Source organism: Lacerta agilis, chromosome 6 (assembly GCF_009819535.1).
Source record: "Lacerta agilis isolate rLacAgi1 chromosome 6, rLacAgi1.pri, whole genome shotgun sequence".
NCBI classification, from domain to species: Eukaryota; Metazoa; Chordata; class Lepidosauria; order Squamata; family Lacertidae; genus Lacerta; species Lacerta agilis.
Window position 1 is genome coordinate 22,384,808 of NC_046317.1, and position 23,308 is coordinate 22,408,115.

Below are 23,308 nucleotides of genomic sequence, written 5' to 3' on the forward strand. Positions count from 1 at the left end.
GCATTTTGGTTTACCAGCAGCAAGGTAAATGTCAACTATTCTAGTTTATTGTAGCTCAGTGTGTTTCAGAACTTTCTGAAGCAGTTTGCAGAAATAGCCAAAGTAGCAGATGCCAGTTACTTGAGGAAGAACTTCCATAAGTTGCTTTAGAATATTTAAGATTGCGCCTAAAGATGTAACTTCAGTAACCAAATGCTTTGGACTACAATGAATTTAATAGAAAGAATTTGGTGGTTTTTTGTTTGTTTTTTTGCATTGTATTTCAGACATCTGAAATGCCAATTCAGACCAGGTTCAGACATCCAGGTAGAATAACCTGTCCCATCTGAATTATTTTCCTGAATTGGGCTGTGATGGAAAGAGAAGTTCATACTAACTTAAGATAAGGTTACCAGGTTTTTTTCAATGAATCCGGGGACACTTTTCAACTTCCTATTAAATAGATAGATTTCGTCAGGGGATTAATTTGTAAATCCAGGGACTTTCCCCTGGAAACGGGGACGTCTGGTAACCTTAACTTTAGATGGTCTGAATGCATATTTTGAACATCTGAAACAGCCATCTTCCTTTGGCGGATTTGATTATAAACCATTTTGCAGTATTTTTGGTTTTGTTTTGTTTCCACAGTTCCCATACAAAGAACTTCAGAGCTCAAACGTGCCAAGTATTAACAGGCTGCATTGCCTTCTGATTTAAAGTTCCTCAATCAGATTGATCAGAACAGATGCCACATTCGTTTTTCCTGCGTAAACAAGATTTAGTTTTATATTAGCATCTTCGATGCAGCTTAACTGGCAGTATGTTATTTCACTGGCTTAACATCTTGCTTCTCTGTTACTCATAACTACGCTCAGACTGTCAAGAAAGTAGTGAAATTAAATTATCAATCAAAATGATGAAATCTGAGAGGCATAATAGAAACTTGGATGCACGCGGCAACTGACAGAAACCTGAGAACATCCCTCGCTGCCATTTCCCTCCTGGATAGATAGTAAGAGTGTTGGTCGGATTGTACCTCTAACACACATGTGGGCAACTCATATCCTAGGGGGCCACACTGCAGGCCTTCCATGTGACCTGTCCTGCCCCTACATTATCCATACCATGGCCTATTTCGCTGCTTCTCCTTGTGCAGACTCTCACTCCTCCAGCCCACCTGACAGCTATTTGGTGGACTGGAAGAGAACCACTGCAATGGGGCAGAGGCAAATAATAATAATAATAATAATAATAATAATAATAATAATAATAATAATGAAGTCAGCGCAGAAAGATTTGTTCAAAAGGTAAAAGAAAAGACTTCCCTTAAAAACAAAATCAGTGAGTGTACGAATCTCAGGGTTTCAATAGTCAGCCTCCCTGGTGTGCTGGCCCCAAGGGTTTGTCCATGAAGCGAGGTCCAAATCCAGTCCTGGGTCTAGGGGTCCAAAGGAGGTCAATCCGGCAGGGAGCGAGGCAGGGAGCAGATCAAGGTCCAAGGCAGGTTCAGGCACAAGGTTGCAGGTTGAGCACACGCTTGCAACTAAGTTGCTCACGCAACTTGGGCTGGGTCTGGCTGGCTTTTATCTGGCCCTATGCTTAGGGCGGTCCCGATCCTCCGGAGACTCGCCTCTCCTCCGGGCCTGGAGGCGAGCACTCCTCCTGCAGACACTTAACTCCCTTCGCCTCTCTGCCCTGAGCCTCTGTAGCTCAGGAGAGGATGGTGGGTTACTGGACCCAGGGGATGCCTCAGCTTCCTCTGAAGAGGCTGGGAGTGGAGCACCTGCAGGCAATGGGTCCTCCCTCCCATCAGGAGCCAGAGCAGACTCTGCTGATGCCTGCACCTGGGGATCCAGCACAGGTGGGGATCCTTCAGGCTCAAGCCCTGGCCCCGGCTCAGCTGGTTCTGGAGGCGGGGAATCCCGTGCAGGCTGGGATCCCTCAGGTTCAGCATCAGAGTCTGACTCCCAGGCCATCACACCATCCCCCCTCCCAGGCCCCCCCCTCAACCGAGGGGCCGGACCAGGCTTGCTGGGGTAAGCTGCATGGAAATCACGGAGGCAGGCAGGTGCGTGGACGTTTTCCGCTGGTTCCCATGAACGATCCTCAGGCCCATACCCCTTCCAGTCGATGAGGTATTGGAGCTTCCCCCTGCGGTATCGTGAGTCGAGAATGCGCTCCACCTCGTACTCAGGCTCCCCCTCAACCAAAACTGGCTGCGGTCGTGGATTGTCTGGGTGGAACTCGTCGGGCGGGGCGACTGGACTAAGTAGGGACCGGTGGAACACTGGGTGAACCTTGAGCGATGGAGGTAACTGGAGGCGAAACGCCACCGGCGACACCTGCGCAGTGATGGTGAATGGGCCGGCAAACCGTGCATCCAGCTTTCGTGAGGGGCCGAGAAGGATGCAGGTGACGGGTAGAGAGCCACACCCGATCGCCAACATGGAGTTCTGGCCCCTCCTGACGATGTCGGTCAGCCTGGGCCTTGTATGCGTCCTTGGCCTGGCCAGTTGCTCCATCAATAATTGTTGCTGGGACTGAAGCTCCTGAAGCCAGTCTGTCACTGCGGGGGACCGCGGAAGCTGGCAGCACGTCCGGGAACAAACGAGGATGGTAGCCGTAGGAGGCCTGGAACGGGGTCTGCTGGGTGGAGGCGTTCACTGCATTGTTGTAGGCGAACTCCGCCAATGGCAAGTGATCGACCCAGTCATCCTGCTGGAAACTGCAGTAACACCGGAGGTACTGCTCCAGCACCGCATTTGCCCGTTCCGTCTGGCCATCGGTCTGCGGGTGGTGGGCCGAAGATAGACAGACCTCCGTCCCAAGGGTCTGGTGCAGGGCTCGCCAGAAGTGGGATGTGAACTGGACGCCGCGGTCGGAAACCACACGCTCGGGCAGGCCATGCAGGCGGAAGATGTGCTGCAAGTACAGTTGAGCCGTTTCCTTAGCTGTGGGTATGGACGGGCAGGGGGCACAGTGCACCATCTTAGTGAAATGGTCCGTGAAAACCAGGAGGCAGGTACAGTGACGAGATGGGGGCAAGTCCACCACAAAGTCCAGCGAGACCGTGTGCCAGGGACGCGGTGGGACTGGTAATGGCTGGAGCAGACCGGGGGGGGTCGCCCGGTAGGACCCTTGGCCCTCCGGCAGACATCGCAACCAGCAACATAGCGTGCCACATCAGCCTTCAGGCGGGGCCACCAGAACTCCCGGCTTACCAGATGGGTGGTCCGGTACCAGCCCAAAGTGCCCTGCTGCTGGGGCATCGTGGGACATCTGGAGAACCTCAGCCCGCAATGGTCCTGGTGTGGATGTATAGACGACCCTGGTGCAGCAGTAGGCCCTGGTGCAGGGCCAGCCCCGGATATCGAGGGCATGACCCGTCAGACAGTTCCCGGAGCCGTTCCTGTGCCCAAGCGTCGACCCGTTGGCTGTTCTCGCACCCGAGCCTGCAGCGGCTTGGCCTCCTGAGTGGCCAGGAATGCGGCTGGTGGTAAGATAGTCGTCGGTACTGCCTGCTGTACAGTGTCTGCGACGTCCTCAGGTTTCCGGGACAGGGCATCCCGTTTCCGGTTTTGGGAGCTAGGGATGTAGCGGATCCGGAACTGGAACGGCGGGAGAAAAACAGCGCCCACCGGATCTGCCTTTGGTTCAACTTGCGGGTGGTCTGGAGGTACTCCAGATTCCGGTGGTCCGTTCTCACTTCCACCGGGTGTCGTGCCCCCTCAAGATGATGGCGCCAGACCTCAAAGGCCACCTTGATGGCCAGTAGTTCCCGCTCCCACACGGTATAGTTACGCTCCGCCGGAAGGAGCTGCCGGGAGTAGTAAGCGCAGGTAACAGTGGCGCATCGGGTCCGTGTTGCTGAGACAGGATGGCACCGAGAGCCGTACTGGAGGCATCAGTCTCCACCACGAAGGGACGAGAGAGATCAGGATGCTGTAAAATCGGCGCCCTCTGGAAACAGGCTTTCAACCCCTGAAATGCCACTTCAGCCTCCTCATCCCAGGAGAAGGGCGTCTTGGGGCGCAGCAGTCGGGTTAATGGGGTGGTGCGATGAGCATAATCTGCAATGAAGGTCCGGTAATAGTTGGCGAACCCTAGGAACCGCTGTAAGTCCTTGCGGTTCCGGGGCGCTGCCCACTCTCGAACCGCAGCCACCTTCCCAGGGTCCATCTGCACCCCGTCAGGGGAGAGTCGGTGTCCAAGGAAGTCTACTGACCGCTGGTGGAACTCGCACTTGCTGAGCTTGGCGTACAGTCGTGCTCCGCAAGCGCTGCAACACGGACCGAACAATGACTCTCGTGACGGGCTTGGGTCACGGGAATAAACCAGAATATCATCTAGGTACACCACCACGTATTTGTCTAGCAAGTCCTGGAACACGTGGTTGATGTACCGTTGAAACACGGCGGGCGCGTTGCATAATCCGAACGGCATAACCAGGTATTCAAACTGCCCATACCGGGTCCCGAATGCAGTCTTCCACTCGTCCCCGGCACGGATCCGAATCAGGTTGTAGGCCCCTCGGAGGTCCAGTTTGGTGAACATCTGCGCCCCCTGCACCCGCTCCAGCAATTCTGCAATAAGGGGCAAGGGGTGGGTACGGTCTGGATGGTGATCTTATTCAGGGCCCGGTAGTCATGGCAGAGGCGAAGCTTCCCCACACTCTCTCTTAACGAAGAGTACAGGAGCGGCAGTGGGTGAGGGTAGAGGGCCAATGAACCCGCGTTCCAGGTTCTTGCGAAGGAAGTCCTGCAAGGCTTCACGCTCTGGCTCCGAAAGAGAATATAAGCGGCTCACAGGCAGGGGCGCCCCAGGCTGTAGGTCTATGCCGCAGTCGAAGGACCGATGAGGCGGCAGCTTGTCTGCTCCCTGTTCCTCGAAACACGTCTAATAGTCCTGGTACACAGCAGGGAGCGTTGACAAAAGCCTGACCATGGGGCAGCTGCTACTAACTCGGACTGAGCATGGGAACCGGGTCTGGGAAGCGTACCGTCCGATTGACCCAGTCGATCTGAACATTGTGCGACTCCAGCCAGTCCATCCCAAGCACCAGGGGGAAACCGGGGCATGGTGGCAATGTCCAGGGTTCGCACCTCCCGGTGCTGCTGGTAGCACAGGACCAAGGGCTGGGTCTCCCGAGTAACAGCGCCCGAGCGTAGGAGCCGTCCGTCAATTGCCTCCACCTGTACTGGTGCCGGCTTGTTCTGAAGCGGCACCTGATGCTGAGTGGCGAAGGCAGAGTCCATATAGGAGCGGGTTGCCCCCGAATCCACCAGAGCGTGGGTGAGAATCCAGGGCCCACCGGGGGGGTTATAGACGCACCGGTATCATGAGGTGTTGCAATTCCACTGGTGAGGGCCCATCATGCGATGCTTGGGACCCCAGGTAGCCTGGGTCATCGGCTACTGGGGTTGGCCGTTTTCCCTGCGGCTGGCGTTTCTCAGGGCAGGTTTGGGCGTAGTGTCCCCTCCCACCGCAGTAGAGACACAGGTTCCCCTCCCGACGCCGAGTCCTTTTCCGAGGGGGAGAGGCGATGGCCGCGCTGCCACGAGCTGCATCGGCTCCTCCAATGACTCAGCTCTGGCCACGGAACTGCAGGGAAGCACCGGCGCCGGGAGGCCGGAGTGCCGGCGGCCCCCGGGCCTGGCGACGGGTCCTCCAACCGATCGTCTATCTGCAGACTCCGTTGGATGAGGGCATCCAGTGTGGCAGGGCGATCCAACGTGGCCAGCTGATCCAGTATCTCGTCTGAAAGTCCCTCGAGATACTGGTCCCCGCAGGGCAGAGTCGTTCCAGGTCAAGTCCTGCGCCAGCAGCCGAAATTCCGTGGCATAGGTGGCCACTGTGGACTTGCCTGTTTCAACCGCCGAATTTGCCCGATTGGCTTGACTCCCCTTCTGAGGGTTGGCGAACGTGGTTTCCAGATGATTGCAAAACCCAGTATAGTCTGTCAGCAAGGGGGAGTCTTGCCGGAGCAGCGGCAACGCCCACTTGGCCGCCTGGTCCTTCAGCAAGCTGATCAGGAAGTGCACCTTAGTGTGATCGTCAGGGAAATCCCGAGCTCGCCCCTGAATATACAGCTTGGCCTGGGCGAGAAACATGGGAAGCTGGCTGGGGACCCATCAAATTTCTCTGGCAGGGCCACTGGGTACTTGCCAGGAGCTGGGGCGGCGGCCCCAGGAGCCAGTAAGGCATCCAAACGCTGCTGAAGCGCCGTAACCACATTGCTTAGCTGCTGCACGGTGGGGGTCAAGGCCTGGTTCTCCTGGGCCAATGCCACCAGCGCAGCCGCCTGGTCAGCCATGGCTACTAGTTCCTCCCGAACGCACCCCAGCGAAGGGGGAGTTGCGGGTGGGGCGTGAGCAAAACTGTGCTGGCCCCAAGGGTTTGTCCATGAAGCGAGGTCCAAATCCAGTCCTGGGTCTAGGGGTCCAAAGGAGGTCAATCCGGCAGGGAGCGAGGCAGGGAGCAGATCAAGGTCCAAGGCAGGTTCAGGCACAAGGTTGCAGGTTGAGCACACGCTTGCAACTAAGTTGCTCACGCAACTTGGGCTGGGTCTGGCTGGCTTTTATCTGGCCTATGCTTAGGGCGGTCCCGATCCTCCGGAGACTCGCCTCTCCTCCGGGCCTGGAGGCGAGCACTCCTCCTGCAAGACACTTAACTCCCTTCGCCTCTCTGCCCTGAGCCTCTGTAGCTCAGGAGAGGATGGTGGGTTACTGGACCCAGGGGATGCCTCAGCTTCCTTGAAGAGGCTGGGAGTGGAGCACCTGCAGGCAATGGGTTCCTCCCTCCCATCAGGAGCCAGAGCAGACTCTGCTGATGCCTGCACCTGGGGATCCAGCACAGGTGGGGATCCTTCAGGCTCAAGCCCTGGCCCCGGCTCAGCTGGTTCTGGAGGCGGGGAATCCCGTGCAGGCTGGGATCCCTCAGTTCAGCATCAGAGTCTGACTCCCAGGCCATCACACTGGCTTCAATTAATGCTTGGGAGAAGGTGTCATATGATAACTTTTTCAGTGCAGGCAACCAGGGAGGCTGCAGAATGCTGGAGAAATGGTTAATGGGAACACACACACACACACACACACACACACACACCACACAACATTGAAGGGTGGTTCTTGGGGCAAATGAGCCACCAACTTCAGTCTCTCTATAAACCACTCACTCGAAGATAAATGAGACACGAGGACACAGAATATAAGGTTAATGTACTGGGGCAAATTTTGGCCACAACTTTATTGGTTACAGAATGTGAGCGGTAATTGCTGTAGGTATTGGATAGACCAGACTATATCGACTCCTGCCCGCTGGTCAGGAAGTCTGATAAAGGTAAACCACCGGTGAGGGGAGCCCTGTCAATGTGGACAAACTCAAGCTCACCCTGGATTCCCACGGGGTCGTGGCATGGCCCTAGCCCCGCCCTGGGCTTCGGACAAGATCCACACACCCGATTCCTTTAACGGAATACCCTTAAGCTTGGAGGGGCAGGCGATGGCCGGGCCTCCCCTCCCCCAACATGAGGTCACCCAATGCATAACCGCCAAAAGGGTCAAGGCTACCACCAAATACCCTCACAACTGCAACCAATACCTCAAGCCCTCCGATATGTCGGCCAACCAGATATCATTTCCCTAATCAGAAAGGTGTACGCCATCATCTCGAAACAATGCCATCTTTGCTGTAAACTATAGTGGATGCGGAATCACCCGGCCATCAAGCATGTGCACCTTCTGTGCCACTGAAGCGTTTTCGAGTATGATCCGTTGCAGCAGGGGAGTTACTACCACGCCAAACGCATCTCTCAAGAAGCTGCGACCCTATAAGAGTCATTTTGGAAAGTTCATTGCCATAAAGTCCAAGTCCTTTTTGATGTTTGTGAGCAAGTTCAAGCATCCACCATCATGGAACACTGCCGGTAAGGCAGGGAGCGAGCCACTCGTTTAGCTCAATGAGCATGACAGAAATTTGCATAGTTCACCTGCATCCAATTGACTTTATTTGCATGCCATTTTCAGAAACATGACAGATGCCACTCTACGTTTCTTAGGTGTTCTACAGTATTCTCAGGGCAGAACGGTGGGCAGGATAACTCTGCACAACTTGCATCCCTATCGGGGGATTTTAAATTGCACAACTGCAATGTCATGGAGGGAGAGCACCTCCCCTCCCTGCTACTTCACTTGCGGGGGGGGGGATAAAGATATCCGCTGAGGAGAGCCTACTCTACGCATGAAGACCCCTCTGCCCATGATGGGGAACCCAGTGCAATCACAAGGAAACCTATAGGCACACAACAGGCTGCCTTTTATGTACAGACTTTTGAAGTGAATGGGGGGTGATAGTGATTGTGGGGCAACAGGGGACAGGATGGGCAGGGAGAAGTCAGTGGCCATGACCAATGCAATTGTAATTATGTGATTTTGAACCCCCCAATAGGACTTAAAATGGATTTGCATCCCAAACCAGTAATAATAATAATAATATAATAATAATAATAATAATAATAATAATAATTTTATTTATACCCCGCCCTTCCCGCAGAGAACCAGGCTCATGGCGGCTACATCAATTAAAATCCACAACAAAAAACATAAAAACGACTCAATTTAAAATACAGATTAAATACAAATTTAAAATTCAATTAAAACTGCAGGGTCTCAATTTCAAAATAACCCCCAATAAAAGATGAAGCATAATATTAAACCGAAACCAACCCAAATGCAGGTGGACAGCTCCGTCTTGCAGGCCCTGCGGAAAGATGCCAAATCCCGCAGGGCCCTGGTCTCCCGTGATAGGCTGTTCCACCAAGTCGGGGCCAATATTGAGAAGGCCCTGGCCCTAGTTGAGGCCAACCTAACGTCTTTGTTGCTCGGGACCTCCAAAGATTATCACTTGAGGACCTTAAGGTCCTACATGGGACATACCAGGAGAGGCGGTCCCTTAAATACGAGGGTCCCAAACCGCATAGGGCTTTAAAGGTCAAACCAGCACCTTAAACCTGATCCTGTACGCCACCGGGAGCCAGTGCAGCTGGTAAAGCACTGGATGAATGTGGTCCCGCGGCATAGACCGGTAAGGAGCCTCGCCACGGCATTCTGCACCCGCTGGAGTTTCTGGGTCAGCTTTAGGGGCAGCCCCGCGTAGAGCGAGTTACAATAGTCAAGTCTGGAGGTGACCGTCGCATGGATCACTGTGGCCAGATCAGGGCGAGAGAGGTAGGGGGCCAACTGCTTAATACGGCGGAGATGGAAAAATGCCACCTTTGCTGTGATTGCAACCTGTGCCTCCATAGAAAGAGAGGCATCAAAGGTTACGCCCAAACTCTTGACGGAAGGCGCTGGCACTAGGGCCCCCGCAAGAGATGGGAGTTGACCTCCCAACCCCATGTCGTCCCGACCAGCCAGAGGACCTCTGTCTTCGAAGGGTTTAACTTCAACCGGCTCCCACGCATCCATGCAGCCACAGCCTCCAAGCACCTGGCCAGTGTGTCTGGGACCGAGTCAGGGCGGCCGTCCATCAACAGAAAAAGCTGGGTGTCATCAGCATATTGATGACAGCCCAGCCCGAAACTCCGGACAATCTGGGCAAGAGGGCGCATAAAGATATTAAAAAGCATCGGGGAAAGGATTGTGCCCTGCGGAACTCCACACACCAAGGAGTGTTGCGGCGACAACTCCCTCCTAGCACCACTCTCTGTCCCTGACCTGAGATAAAGGAGCGCAGCCATTGTCGGACTGTGCCCTGAATCCCCACGTCGGCATGTTTCAGCATAAAACATCCATCCATTTTAGCAGATAACTTCAAGCATAAAAATAAAATTACCAGTAACTACAAAATATCTGGCACATGACCGACAATCCTTACTGTTTGTATGTTGACAGAGTTGAGGAGCAAGTGGGGGATCTTTTGTGAACTCTTTCAGCCTGTGAGTCTTCTTGACAAAGACAGGCATCTCTCATTCTTCTCCCCACTGTATGGATGAAACGTAAATAGCATTTTTCATGGTGCATTTTGAACTGCAAGCTGGATTTTTCACCTATTTGGAGTTACATGGCATTGGTTCTGGTTCCTTGATTTGCTGAGCCTACCCCAGGTGGTCTGGAGATTAAGCACAAGCCAATTTTTATCATCTTCCCTGCAGTTAATGCTCTGTAAAAAAGTCTGCCAGCTTGCACTGGTTTCTTTTCTTTCGCATTTTCTTGTACTGAAGTCTAACCAACTTCAGAAAGGATCGTTTGACAATGTTGCACACATTTCATATTGGTCCACGTCCACGCACACCCCTTCTGGTTTTGCTGCCTCTCGGGATGGGTTCTGGGGCATGCCTGTCCCAAGCCAAATCATTTCCACTTGCATTGCACACAGAGAAAGAGTGAAGCAGGGCTGGTTGGGGACATGGGAGTAATGCATGGGTCCCTCTCCTTTCCTTTAATGCCATTGAGCTGGAGACCTTTGCCAGCCAAGCTACCCATTTCCTTGAGTTTCCCACTCCGAGTCATCTTTGTGCTTCTGCACAGGTCTGCTCACCTACTGGATAGAGCTCAGAAAGGCACACCAATGTCACGTTCATGCAGCTGCACTGATGGAAGTATCACCACCTCTTACCCACCCACATTCTCCACGCAAGGAGGGAGTTCTGCTGCTCCTTCCCATCATACTTGGAGCTACTAGTCCCATTGATCCTTCTTTCCAGGTTCTTCTCAGCTGCCAAAGCCAGGTCTACAATGTATTTCCCTCAAAGTTGCCTATAAATTACACATCTGATAGTTTTACTATCCCCATCTCCATAATATTTTGCAACACCAAGAGCAGACTTCTATAGATTGACGATACTTAGGTTTCAATCATTCTCTCTCTCTATTTTTTTTTTACTAAATTTTCTGTTTTACAATTTAAAGTACTCATTTTTACAACCTTATGATATCAATGACTTCCGTTCTTCTCTTTCCATGGTCATTTTACATATCATAAATCCCTGCTATTTTATAAAAAACTTTACCATTCAGTATCCCATTATTACATCCATCAAAACTTATTTACACTGTTGAATCTATCTTAATGCTGCCAGCATTTTCAGCTGTACACAGTTATTTCCCATATATCAATAAACATTTTCCAATCTTATCTTACGTACGTTCTTCCTGTCTCTTCTATATGTTAAGTGTGCAAGCTGCACGTATTCTGTCAATTTAAGTTGCCATTCTTCTTTGGTTAAGACCTCACTCATTTTCCATTTTGGGGCTAACAAAACAACGGCCACAGTAGTGCCATACATAAATAGCCTTTTTGACACCTGGGAATTTCTGTCTGAATTACCCCAACAAAAAGGACTCAGGTTTTTTTGTGGAAAGTACTTTCAACATCCCCCCCCAATTCATTCTGGATCATTTCCCAATATGATCATTTCTTTTACAAGTCCACACATATGAAAGAACGTCCCCTCTAGTTCTTTGCCCTAGCACTTATCTGATTCAGTCTTATACATCTTAGCAAGCCTACTCAGATTTAAATACCATCTGTAGATCATTTTCAAGTAGTTCAAGTAAGTTTCAATCATTCTAATTTCTTTTTTCCAGAACACATCCTGCAAACTTGGATAGGTAGACCTTGGATAGGTAGAGCAGAGAGCAGGCCATTCTTCTGTGGCTCTAGTGCAAGGTTATTCCATAAAACCTGTGATCTCTGAAACAAGTAGAAACCTCCTTGAATTTCACCCAATAAGTAACTGGATGAGTTGCATTTTCATTATCCATAGAGGAGGCAGACATACTTCAAGATTCCATAAGGAACTTGGAGTGGCTCTCATTTAGAAGAAAGAAAGAAAAGAAAGAAGAAGAAGAAAGAAAGAGAAAGAAGAAAAGGAAAGAAAAAGAAAAAAGAAAGAAAAAGAAAGAAAGAAAGAAGAAGCGTAAGTGTCTGATAGGCAACCTGAACTGGACATAAGGATTTATCCATGAATGCAGATGAAACCTTTCATCTGCCAGTCAAAGAGTAGGTTCATCACTCGTTGCTTTTCTTAGAGAGGTATTTAAAAACCCCTATGCATGTGGCACAAAGCAAGCTCTGCATGCTGTGAGAAATGTGATTGTGGGGGGGGCGATAATGGTATTTAGATCCTTGTACACCTGCATTTCAAACTCAGCCAAGGCTGGCAGTGAAAATGTGGGAGGAGGCCTCATCTGGTGGCTTTTTGTGCAGTCAACTGGATGCCCCATTTTTGTTTTCAGGTGTCCACATCTGAAAAGATATCCCCACACTTGATTTCCTTGCTGGGATTCTCCGCCACAGCCAAAGACTCATTGAGCACAAATGCTGAACTAATCTTCTTCCAGAGACACCAGCCCTATTATTTGGCAGAGCTATTTGCCAACTGGCATTCAAGTGAGCAGGGAGCTGAACTTTGGGGAAATAAACAGAAGGCTTATCACTTTACATTCTCCTCACTGAACTTATTGAGCAGCTGTAGCTTTCATTCTGATGTGTGCCGGTGGCTTACGGGGAGGGGCGTGCTTCTCAAAAGCTCACGTCGCTTCTCCGTATGGGTCATTTCACAGGCTACGGCCTCGAAGGAAACAAGGTGCACTTAAAATATGTGTGACAGGCATGCTTTTACAAAGCACGGCAAACCCGCCACCCAGTTCTGGCTGAAGGGTGGTGGGAACCCTTGAGAAAGATGGCATAATGCAAAGGAAATGGATAAAGCAGGACAGTGGCAACACCAGAACAAAAAGGAGAGTTCTGAAAGTGCTTTTCTGGGCAGCCAGCTTTACCTCACATATTCGGTTTCTAAGGGGGGAAACAGTGGTATATATATCATGTGGAAAATTCCATATTAGCAGAGCAATCCAAACCTTCATTGGCCTATGCTGGGAGGCTGGTTGGATGTGGTGTCTTTCTACCTCTCAGCCACCTGCCAGCTGACACCAGAACTTTTAAGAGGCTGGGTGAGACTGATATGGCCCAGGGTCCTAGATGGGCGCAATCGTTGCACCAGCTGCAGGCTAGTGCAACAATCTTCCTGCCACCCGCTTCTACCCCAATGACTATGCATGGAAGGGCTGCAGATGCCGCAGTGCACTGCCGTTCTAAAGCCTCACCTCAAAGGCAGGTGCTGCAGTCTAGATACCGTATATTTTATTGAAAGCAGGTGCTTTGCATATCAATGGAATTAATTTTGGAGTTTCAATTTTGTTTTATTCTGTCTCTGCTAGGGAAAGTTTTATGTTGTCGTTATTTTATTAATTTTTGTTTTCATTTTTGAATTTCGAACTTTCAAATACTGTATTATTATTATTATTATTATTATTATTATTATATGTGTAAATCAGCTAGATAATTTTACTGATGGAGCAGACTAAATGTAATGAAATAATAATGATACCTGAGATTTCAGTCTTATTTTAATTTCTAGCAAATGATTCAATTACAATGTATGGTGGTACCTCAGGTTACAGACGCTTCAGGTTACAGATGCTTCAGGTTACAGACTCCACTACCTGGAAGTAATACCTTGGGTTAAGAACTTTGTATGTTGGCAGAGTTGAGGAGCAGCGGCAGTGGGAGGCCCCATTAGCTAAAGTGGTATCTCAGGTTAAGAACAGTTTCAGGTTAAGAACAGACCTCCAGAACGAATTAAGTTCTTAACCCTAGGTACCACTGTATATTTGAAATTCTCTTCTACTTCATTTGCATCTCCTGAAAAAAGTATGCAAACTGGAACACACCTAGCCTTCAAAATTTGCATTTCTCTGAAATTTGTCATGCAGTTCTCCAAACCAACCAAACCCACCACCCAAATGCACATAATTGTGAAATAACACACAAAATTGCATTGTATTGAGGGAAATGTACATCATAGGTAAAATTCCATACAAAAGCATCTATATTAGGAGAAATGTGTACAAAAGGCTGACGCATTTTCATGAGGTGAGGGTTTTTTTGTAATAAAAATGCAGAGTGATATGGAAATGTGGTAACCAAACTTAATACTGGAAAAATGAGAAATGGATGAACTGAAACTGAAAGATACATCCATCCCTGCCTCAAGTGTGCAACATGGTGGCTGAGAGATCAGCAATTGGTGTAAGCCCAGCCAAGACGGAGAATGTTTTGCAACATTTCTTGCTATCATTAAACAATTGGGAGCCAGAAATCTTCATAAATCTACTGGTAATCCCTCTGACCCCTACCAATAGATCTCAATCTATCTTCTGCTCATCGTGATTTATCAACTGTTTGCTTGTGAAACTTACAGCTTCCTTTTCTTTACAAATTTATGGCAAGAGGGGGAAGAACCAGGCAGATATCTGGGTAGTCAATTCCAGGTGTAAATGGTATCATCCATCTCCATAAATACAACAGGTGGCCTGTGAACTCAGGCTCAACTTTCCCCCTTCCAGGCAGATGCATGGAGTGGATGGCATGGTGTGGGGGGTGTGTTTACCTGACCTCCTGGTAGGTGAGTTGCTGATGCTTACTTGGAGGCAAGAGTGCTGGCTCCTGGGGATCAAGGCAATGTGACCCTCTGAACTTTTTTTATGGGGCTGGGCACTCTCAATGTTCAGAGGGGGCCCCGTGCAACATCCTCACACCATGAGTATGATGTCAGGATGTTGTACCTGGCCTCCTCAATCCTCCAGAGAAGGTAGCGCCTCTACTGGTAGCGAGAGAGAGGTGGTTAGAAGGGAGACTAGTGGTGTTGTGTGGGAGACTAGCTAGCTAGCTGGCTAGTGTGCTTGCACTGTGCTGAACTTGCCACCAGATCTCCCTTCCTCCTATCCCACTAAGTAAACAGCAGTGACTCATCTGCTGGAAGATCAAGTAAACACCTGCATCCCACCATGCCATCTACTACTGGAAAGATGGTGGGATTTTTCTTTCAGCCTTCCTTTCCAAATTTATTTTAGCTCCTGCTCTGGCAAGACAATGGGGCTGTCAGCGCCTCCCCTGCCAAAGGCAATATGCCTCTGAGTCCTAGTTGCTGGGAATATCAGGTGTGAGCAAGTGCTGTTGCACTCATGTTTTGCTTGGTGGCTTCCCATGGGCATCTAGTTCATCACTGTGAGAACAGAGTGCTGGACTAGATGGGCCACTAGCCTGATCCATTATCTTCCTATGAAAGCAAACACTTTCCATTCTTAAGCTGTCCAAAGGCCTAGGCAGATGGTTGTCTCACCAGCTCTTACAACAGAACATCACAGCAATAACAGTGTTATGTTAGTAACAATTAATACCCATTGTGCAATGTACAACCCAATGTCCTTGTGGCACCAACAAATAAGCTGAAAGAGACGGTGTACGGTTGAGGTTAAAGGATTGCTTCCCCTCCCCCCCCCCAAAGTGGGGTGTACATATGAGTGAGGAATGAAATGATAAGAATTTTGAGCCACATCCACTCTAATGACAAATATAAAACTAAAGTGTGTAATAGCACATAAAACAACTCATTGACTTCCGAGAATTATTCCATGTTCCTAAAAAGGATTATTAAGATGCCATTAACATACCCTTAGCGGCTCGATATTTTCTACTGCTGATTATGCATTAGCACATTTTTTAAAAATAAAAAAATACATGTTGACCTCCCAAGTTTACTGGCCCAACCCTTGAAAGCACTAGACCACAACTGAAAGATAAACTGAGTTGGTTAGCCTCTTCTGCAGTGCCAAGAAAGAGGAGAGGCTTCATCAAGAAAGAGGACTGACAAAGGGACATACAATTTGCATAGGCTGATTTAAAACACAGTCCAGTTGTGAATGACTCTGGGGTTGCGGCACTCATCTCGCTTACTGGCTGAGGGAGCTGACGTTTGTCAGCACACAGTTTTCCGGGTCATGTGGCCAGCATGACCAAGCAGCTTCTAGCGAAACCAGAGCAGTGCATTGAAATGCTGATACCTTCCCACTGGAACAGTACCTATTTGTCTACTTGCACTGGGTGCTTTCGAACTGCTAAGTTGGCAGGAGCCGGGACCGAGCAATGGGATCTCACCCCATCGCAGGGATTTGAACCGCCGACCTTCCGATTGGCAAGCCCTAGGCTCAGTGGTTTAGACCATAGTGCCACCACGTAAATGGGAAAATACATCTCACCTTCATGGGAAGACAGAGACTAGGTGCCCATTATGCCCACTTGGTCTGCTGCTCAAGTGCTAACTGTCAATGGGTAACTTCAAGGCTGTCACTCTCCTTTCTTAGAGTTTCCTTATCTTTAAACTGGGGTGGCAGTCCTTCAATTACAGAACACCTTCAGACAGAGGACTGTCCTCTGTAAAGTAGGACATAGGGAAACACTAGTCATTTTCTACTTTTATTTGGCGTTTGTTTTAAACCTCTAAGTTTCAATTAATTGTAACCATTAAGGAGGGAGGTGGGTCCTATTTAAAAGTACATTTGACAATACATTTTATATTTGGTGGTCAATGGATAGGGCTTCTGTATCTTTTCAGCTTCTCCCAGTAGAATTGGAATAAATGCAAACTAGCAAAAAAAATGCAGAACATTTTAATTTGCGCACTGTGCACTGAATTTTATTTTATATTTAATTGTTTATTTTGTTTGATACTGAAGAATACCTTTAATCCTGTGCTTCAGGCGCAGTGCCAGTCTGAGACTTATTCCAATAAGAATCAGCAGATCCGAGATCATAACACTTCTCCTATAACCATTAATTTATTTGGGTTGATTTCCATGCTAACATGCAAACTACTTAGAATTTATAAAAGGAAGATGCAACCCCAGATGGATCCAATTATGCACTTGAATTTTATTTTTATTATTTTTATTTTAAAAAAAGAAATGTCTTTGTGTATTCTAGTAATGGTTGCCGCATGAATCTATTGTCACAAGAGAACAGAATGGGGTGGCAAGCCACTTTTCCATCAGCCTTATTCCACTCAAGCAAATCTCTCCGTGTTTTGGCCCCACAGTTCACTCTACCTGCAGCTCCACCAATGTCACCCAACCCTTGCTTCACCCCTGCACGAACATGGCCCCCTTGTGTAACTATAGAATATTGAATTTGGACCTGGGTTCAAAACTCTGCTGAAGCATGAGATACAGTTACACTCCACCTTTCCACCTGGTTCCATTTCTTTCTGGTGGCCATTTTGCTTCTAGCCTATACGTTCTCCTGATGTATTCAAAATGGTACTCTCCCAGAAAGACAGTATTCCTTTGGGGGGGGAGTTGTTATGATACGTCCCGGGGGGGGGGGGAGTTGTGAGACTGACCCCAGGTAGGGACGAAGCCTGTGTGCCTCCTGGCTACTCAAGTCTAGGGGCACACTGATAATATGTGATTGCTCTCCAGCGTGAAGAACAACCACACAAGCCATTAAGGCTAAAAGCTACTTTATTGCAGATAAAATGCAGAATATGTCTCTGCTAGCCAGCTCAGATAGTCAGAGCTGTGCAAAATATGTCCAGCATCTCTTGAGCCAGAACTGAAAGTAAAATACAATAGTACAGTACAAAAACATCACGTGTGTGGGAAAGCTGGAAGGACTAGTGGCTTTCCCACAAGATAAAAACAGACACAGTCATGTGAGGCTCGCTGCTGAGGCTTTTGCAGCTCGGCTTGTAATATATAATAACAGGAGTATGCCCTTTATGCTAGACCCAGAGAAGAGCTTTGTATCTCTAAACAGGTGTGCTTTTATTAATAGGATTTTTAACCATTATTTATCTGTTAAGAAAGCAACCTTTCCACGGTCATAGCGTCAAATGTAATCACACTCCTTTCACTGTCCTTTGAATAAAAATGTTGCATCATTGCACCCCCCTTAAAAATAAAAGTTGTAAAGTGCATTTTCTAGGTTGCACTTAGCACTTTCAGAATCTTTACAGCCAGATTGTTTCCCCGCCCTCTTTGACTCAATTTCACCTAGGGATGCTCAGCAAAGTCTTCCACTGGCTAAGGGTTGATTCACACGGTCATCTGTTACCGTCTGACATGGACATGACTTGCCCATTTCAGTGAATTATGATGGGCTGAATCTGCCCAATGGAATGATAGAACACATGTCCAGCTAATGAATCACCGCTGCTCACTTCAACCCACTCTTTTGAAGATATATTCAGGGCACTGGCAGGTCATGATCTGGGCATGCATTGCATCATTCATAAGTTTTCCACCATATGCCCCAAATCACTGTGTTAAAATGGTTGTATAAATCCCCCCTCCATATGATTTTCAAGTGTCAAACTCTGATTTATCAGTCATCATGCAATTGGAACACGAGAGGAAGAAGCCTTTTTCATTTCAATACTTCATCCAGGTTGTTTCTTGGAGAGGGAATCTTATGTTTAATTAGCATTGAAAGAACATCAGTTTAATGGGGGGGGAATGGCTATAGATCAGCCACCCCCAAACTTGCCCCTCCAGCTATTTTGGGACTACAACTCCCATCATCCCTAGCTAACAGGATGATGGGAATTGTAGTCCCAAAACAGCTGGAGGGCCAAGTTTGGGGATGTGTGCCATAGATCATACAAAGGAGTTTGCGGAAGTTGACTTGAAACAGTTCACAGGTCACTCAACATTAGCAGGGCGAAGACATTTACCCTGGGCTTTTAAGTGCTGTTACCAGCTTTTAAAATACCTTATCTCTTAACTTCCTCTCACTAACTGTGCTAAAAATAAAGTTCCTTAGAATTATACTGTCTGCAGCTTTCTACTAGGCGTAAGTTCACACGTAGTTAACCGCATTGTGATTGCAGCTGTCATGTGTTAGCCTGTCTACTTCCATCAGTCATCACATGATGGGTCATGAAGGCAATTGGCTTTTATCACCCTCAGCAATTATCAAAGAGCAGCAGCTAAAGTGGAAAGTGATAAAACTCATTCAATCGGCTATCACCAATTCCACAGTGTCTCTCTCTTCAACAGAACTAAAATGGGGAGGGGCGGCATCAGAAGAGGAAAAGACTAGTATGCCTTTCCCCCTGAGGTTGTATGACAACTACTCCACCCAAAGTTAAGATTTAAATTGGGAGCATGACAAGACAGGCAGAATCTGTTGCACTCTAGATGCTGACAGACTCCAATTCCCATCATCCGTGACCATTGATCATGCTGGCTAGGGCTAATGGGAGCTGGAATCCAACAACTGTTTCCTAGAATGCTTTAGGCTATAGGCATGGTGACGAAGCTGTGGGGCCCAGAAGCAAATGTGTCCCCCAGCTACAATGAAGTTTATGCCCACAGACTGATGTTACTGATGAGCATAAGGATCAAGGAATCCAACTGCATCATGGCATATGGAGAACCTGTCACGAGAAGAAGGCAGCATCAACAAAGGATGGTGATCGGTGAGATCTGATGTAATATTTTCAAGATTAGATTGTGGGAAGGAACACAGTAATGATAACTGTGGAAAGAAAGTGGTTGTAGTTGTTGGGAAAGACATTAAGAGATATGGTTTCAGGTGGATCTGACTGTTATTGGTCATATCAAAGTGCTGGAATACAATTTTGTGGATTTTATATCTGGGGATTACTCTAATAATTCGAACCAGCTGGCACATTCTCTCATCATGTAATTTCACCACAGTCTTTTACTCACTGTTCTTGCACAGTGAGCATTTTTCTAAGTGTCCTTCTAAGCAAAGAAATCTCAGGTGTGCCTTGTCCTGGAAAATGCTACTTTTTGATGGTTCTTCAGGTCATAGTAAACCCCAGGTCTCTCAATCTAAGGAGAGACATTGTGAAGAAATGATTGCCACCTGAAAATAGCCAGAAAAAATAATGGGGTGGGGAGCCAATATCGTGATGAGTAAGCATGTTTTGTCAAAACACGAAATAGAAAATCAGGCCTGATGAGTTGCCCTTCTGCCATGTTTGTGTATTAAGTGTATTTTGTGAACATAATACATTTTAAAGGCATTAGAGGCAAGGCAAGAAGATATTACAAGCTGATAATTAAAAACAACCTTTTCTTCTCCGCTGCTTTGTTCAGGAGGAGAGAGAAAACCTCAGCATCAAAAATCGATTGCTATGAAACAAATCACAATTATTTACACATGTCTGATTGCAGCTACCAATTTAAAGCAGCTACCAATTTAAAGCAGCCAATTATACCCAACATGCAAATGCACCACTTCAGAAAATGACTGTGTCCCTAGAGCTGTCCACTCGCTCATATGCTTCCTTTCCCCATCACCCCATCGTCCGAAATGTCCAATAGTTTTTTCAACAGCCACTGGGATTGGTGGTATATATTTTGCTTCCTTCTGAAATTTCTGAAAGAACGGGTCTCATTAGGCACAAAATTGGCAGGTTCAGACATGCAACGCTAACTTGTCTTTTGTTTAAAAAAAGTAGCTCCCAAAGTCTAACAACGAAACTTTCAAAATATTCTCCCAATTAAATAATTTGGTAAGAGGAGTAGAAGCCCTGTGCTCTATATTAATCTCCATTCAGGAGAGGCATTCGAAAGCGAACACAATTCTAGGCTGTTTTTAGCATACAAAAAAATACAATACAATAAAAAGTGACTTGGTTTCCCACATCACATTACAGAAGGGCCTTTGTGCACCATCAGTTTATTGTGCTATAAATGTGCACTTTGTTTTTCATTTGTTGTATGCAGTCAGCTCGTCTGCTTTTAAGGCTGCACTGCTGAGGCGGAGGTACTGCATTTTCCTAGCACTCAGAAGGCAATTGTGAGGATATCTGGGGAACTGTGTGATATGTACCTCCCAAATAACATTGTGCTTGCATGTGCAATGCATGCAGAATGTGAGCCTCATGAGTACTCTTATGTGAATTGGGAATCATAGAATCATAGGATTGTTGAGCTGGAAGGAACCATCAGGGTTATCTAGTCCAACCCCCTACAATTCAGAAATCTTTTACCCAACATGTGGCTCAAACCTACGACCCTGAGATTGAATCTCATGCTCTGCCAACTGAGCTATGACTGATATAGCTGTTTAATCTTCACAGTCCATCCCATACCTGCAGGATTTTGTCATTTATTTATTTTTAAAAAGCATCATTGGTGGGTTTTTTTAAAAAAAAAGACTGCATGATCAGTCACTGTAGAACTCTAGCATGGGATCACACTTATCATCTATCTGTCTATCTATCTATCTATCTATATATCTATCTATCTATCTATCTATATCTATCTACCCAGTGATATTTTTCTAGAAAAAGAGGTGCCAGAGCTCACCATCAACTTCTCTCTTGTTCTCTTACAATGGCAATGGCACCCACCTGAAAAACTATATATCTATCTATCTATCTATCTATCTATCTATCTATCTATCTATATCTATATCCAGTGCTTTTTTCGGGGGGGGGATGCAGGGGGATGCATACCCCTAAACATTTTGTGAATCTAATGGGAGTAGAAACTAAAAATCTTAAAAATTTTAGTTTCTTTCTAGCACGGTGAGCCATCAGTTCCATTGCTACCTCTGATGGCGGCCTCATTTCCTGTCACAGTGTTTCCTGAGTCTCAGACAGAAGTGAGCTGTCAGCTATGTAATATGAGGTAATGCATGTTCTTTGTACTTTTGTCCATTTACTGTATTTATTTTTCCCAAAATGCACTGTATCTATCTATCCATCGAGTTAGCTTTCATTCAGATGGTAAATACCATTAAACTTTTTAAAGAAAGCAAGAGGTGGGGGTGCCAAATTTTGGTACTGCACAGGGCGCTGCTGAAATTTGAGATCCCAAAGTCCACCACTGCTCCCGCCCTGACCACCACCAGGGACATCAGTCTAGACCCCAACAACAACCTAAGAGGATGAAGCTGGAACTGAAGAAAGCTTTTCCAAGCTCTCCTACCTAGTGTGAACTGGAGATCCTGAAAGTGTTTTCCAAGAACCACATAAGTTTTGAGATGATAGACATGCGTTTTTTATTGCTGAGAAGAGATAAGGCTTTGAGCATAACTCTCTCTCTCTTTTTGTTCTTTTTGTACTGAAACCCACCAAAGCAGAGTGAAATTTAAATTTTTACTAATTCACTGGAAAAAAGGGATAAAGGCAAGGACAAAGGAGCTTTGATGCAGAGAATAAACCATGATTTAATTCAGATGATGGGCTGCCAGTATGGTTCTGAAAAGAATCAGCATAGCAGGAGAAAAGATGAACTCAGAAGCACAACCCCCAAAAGGCATAAGGCGCATTCTAGATTTCAATGGGACTTGGGTGTTTACCTACTTTCTTCTGTTTTCCCAGTTCTAAATAAATACGTATTTAGAGCAAATATTCTCAAAATGTTGTCAAGGTGGCCCTCTATGAATGATAATAACTGCTACCGTGTTTCCCAGAAAATAAGACATACCCATAAAATAAGCCGTAGCAGGATTTCTAAGCATTTGCACGATATAAGCCATACCCCAATAATAAGCCATAGTGACAGGCGTGGCTATGCAGCATACTGACGCAGAGCAGTTAAGAAGATGGGCAGCAACTGATGTAATAAAAATAAGCCATACCCCGAAAATAAGCCATAGTGTCTTCTTGAGGAAAAATAAATATCAGAAATTGTCTTATTTTCGGGGGGCGGTGGCGGTATTTGATTCTCTTTGCACATCTAACAAAAATAGAGCTAAGAGTGAAGTCATTAGTTATGTTTAATGAGGAATCACATGGGGTCCTTCACATGTGGAGGTTATTCAGATTCACAATATGCGTGATTGACGTGTATGCTATCAAGTCAAATGCTAGCATAGCTTGCCTCCCCTCACTCTTACCCATGTTCCAGTTGGGATGTCTGATTTTTAATGGTTCCATGTGTATGTCTGACTATTCATCCCATTAAACATGTTTTGCAAACTTGCTCCAGGGCAGTGGTGGCGAACCTTTTAGAGACTGAGTGCCCAAACTGCAAACCAAACCCACTTATTTATCGCAAAGTGCCCAGAGTTGTTGAGCTTTTTGGAGGAAGCTGCTGACCAAAATTTTGGAGCTTTTTGGGAGGGTCTCACACAAAAGTTGCTTTGCTTTTGCAGGGGGGGGGCGTTCCCCCAAGCTGCTGAGCTTTTTTGGGGAGAGAGAGAGAACAGAAATAATTGACGAATAATACCTTCGCTGGAACTAACGTGCAGCACCGACATCATTGTCTACCAAAGCGCCAAAAAACCCCAGCACAATAAGGGTTAAAAAATGAATGCTGTTACGCCCAATCAGAAACAGCCACTGACACAGCAAATTGAAAAACAGACCAATTGCTGAACACAATCTCTGGCTAACAGAAAAAAGAAAAAGAAAGAAAGAAAGAAAGAAAGGTTCCGGGTTTTAACAGCAGACGCAAGTTGTAGCCGGGGGGGAGAGAGAGAGAGAGAAAATGGGGGAAAAGCAACA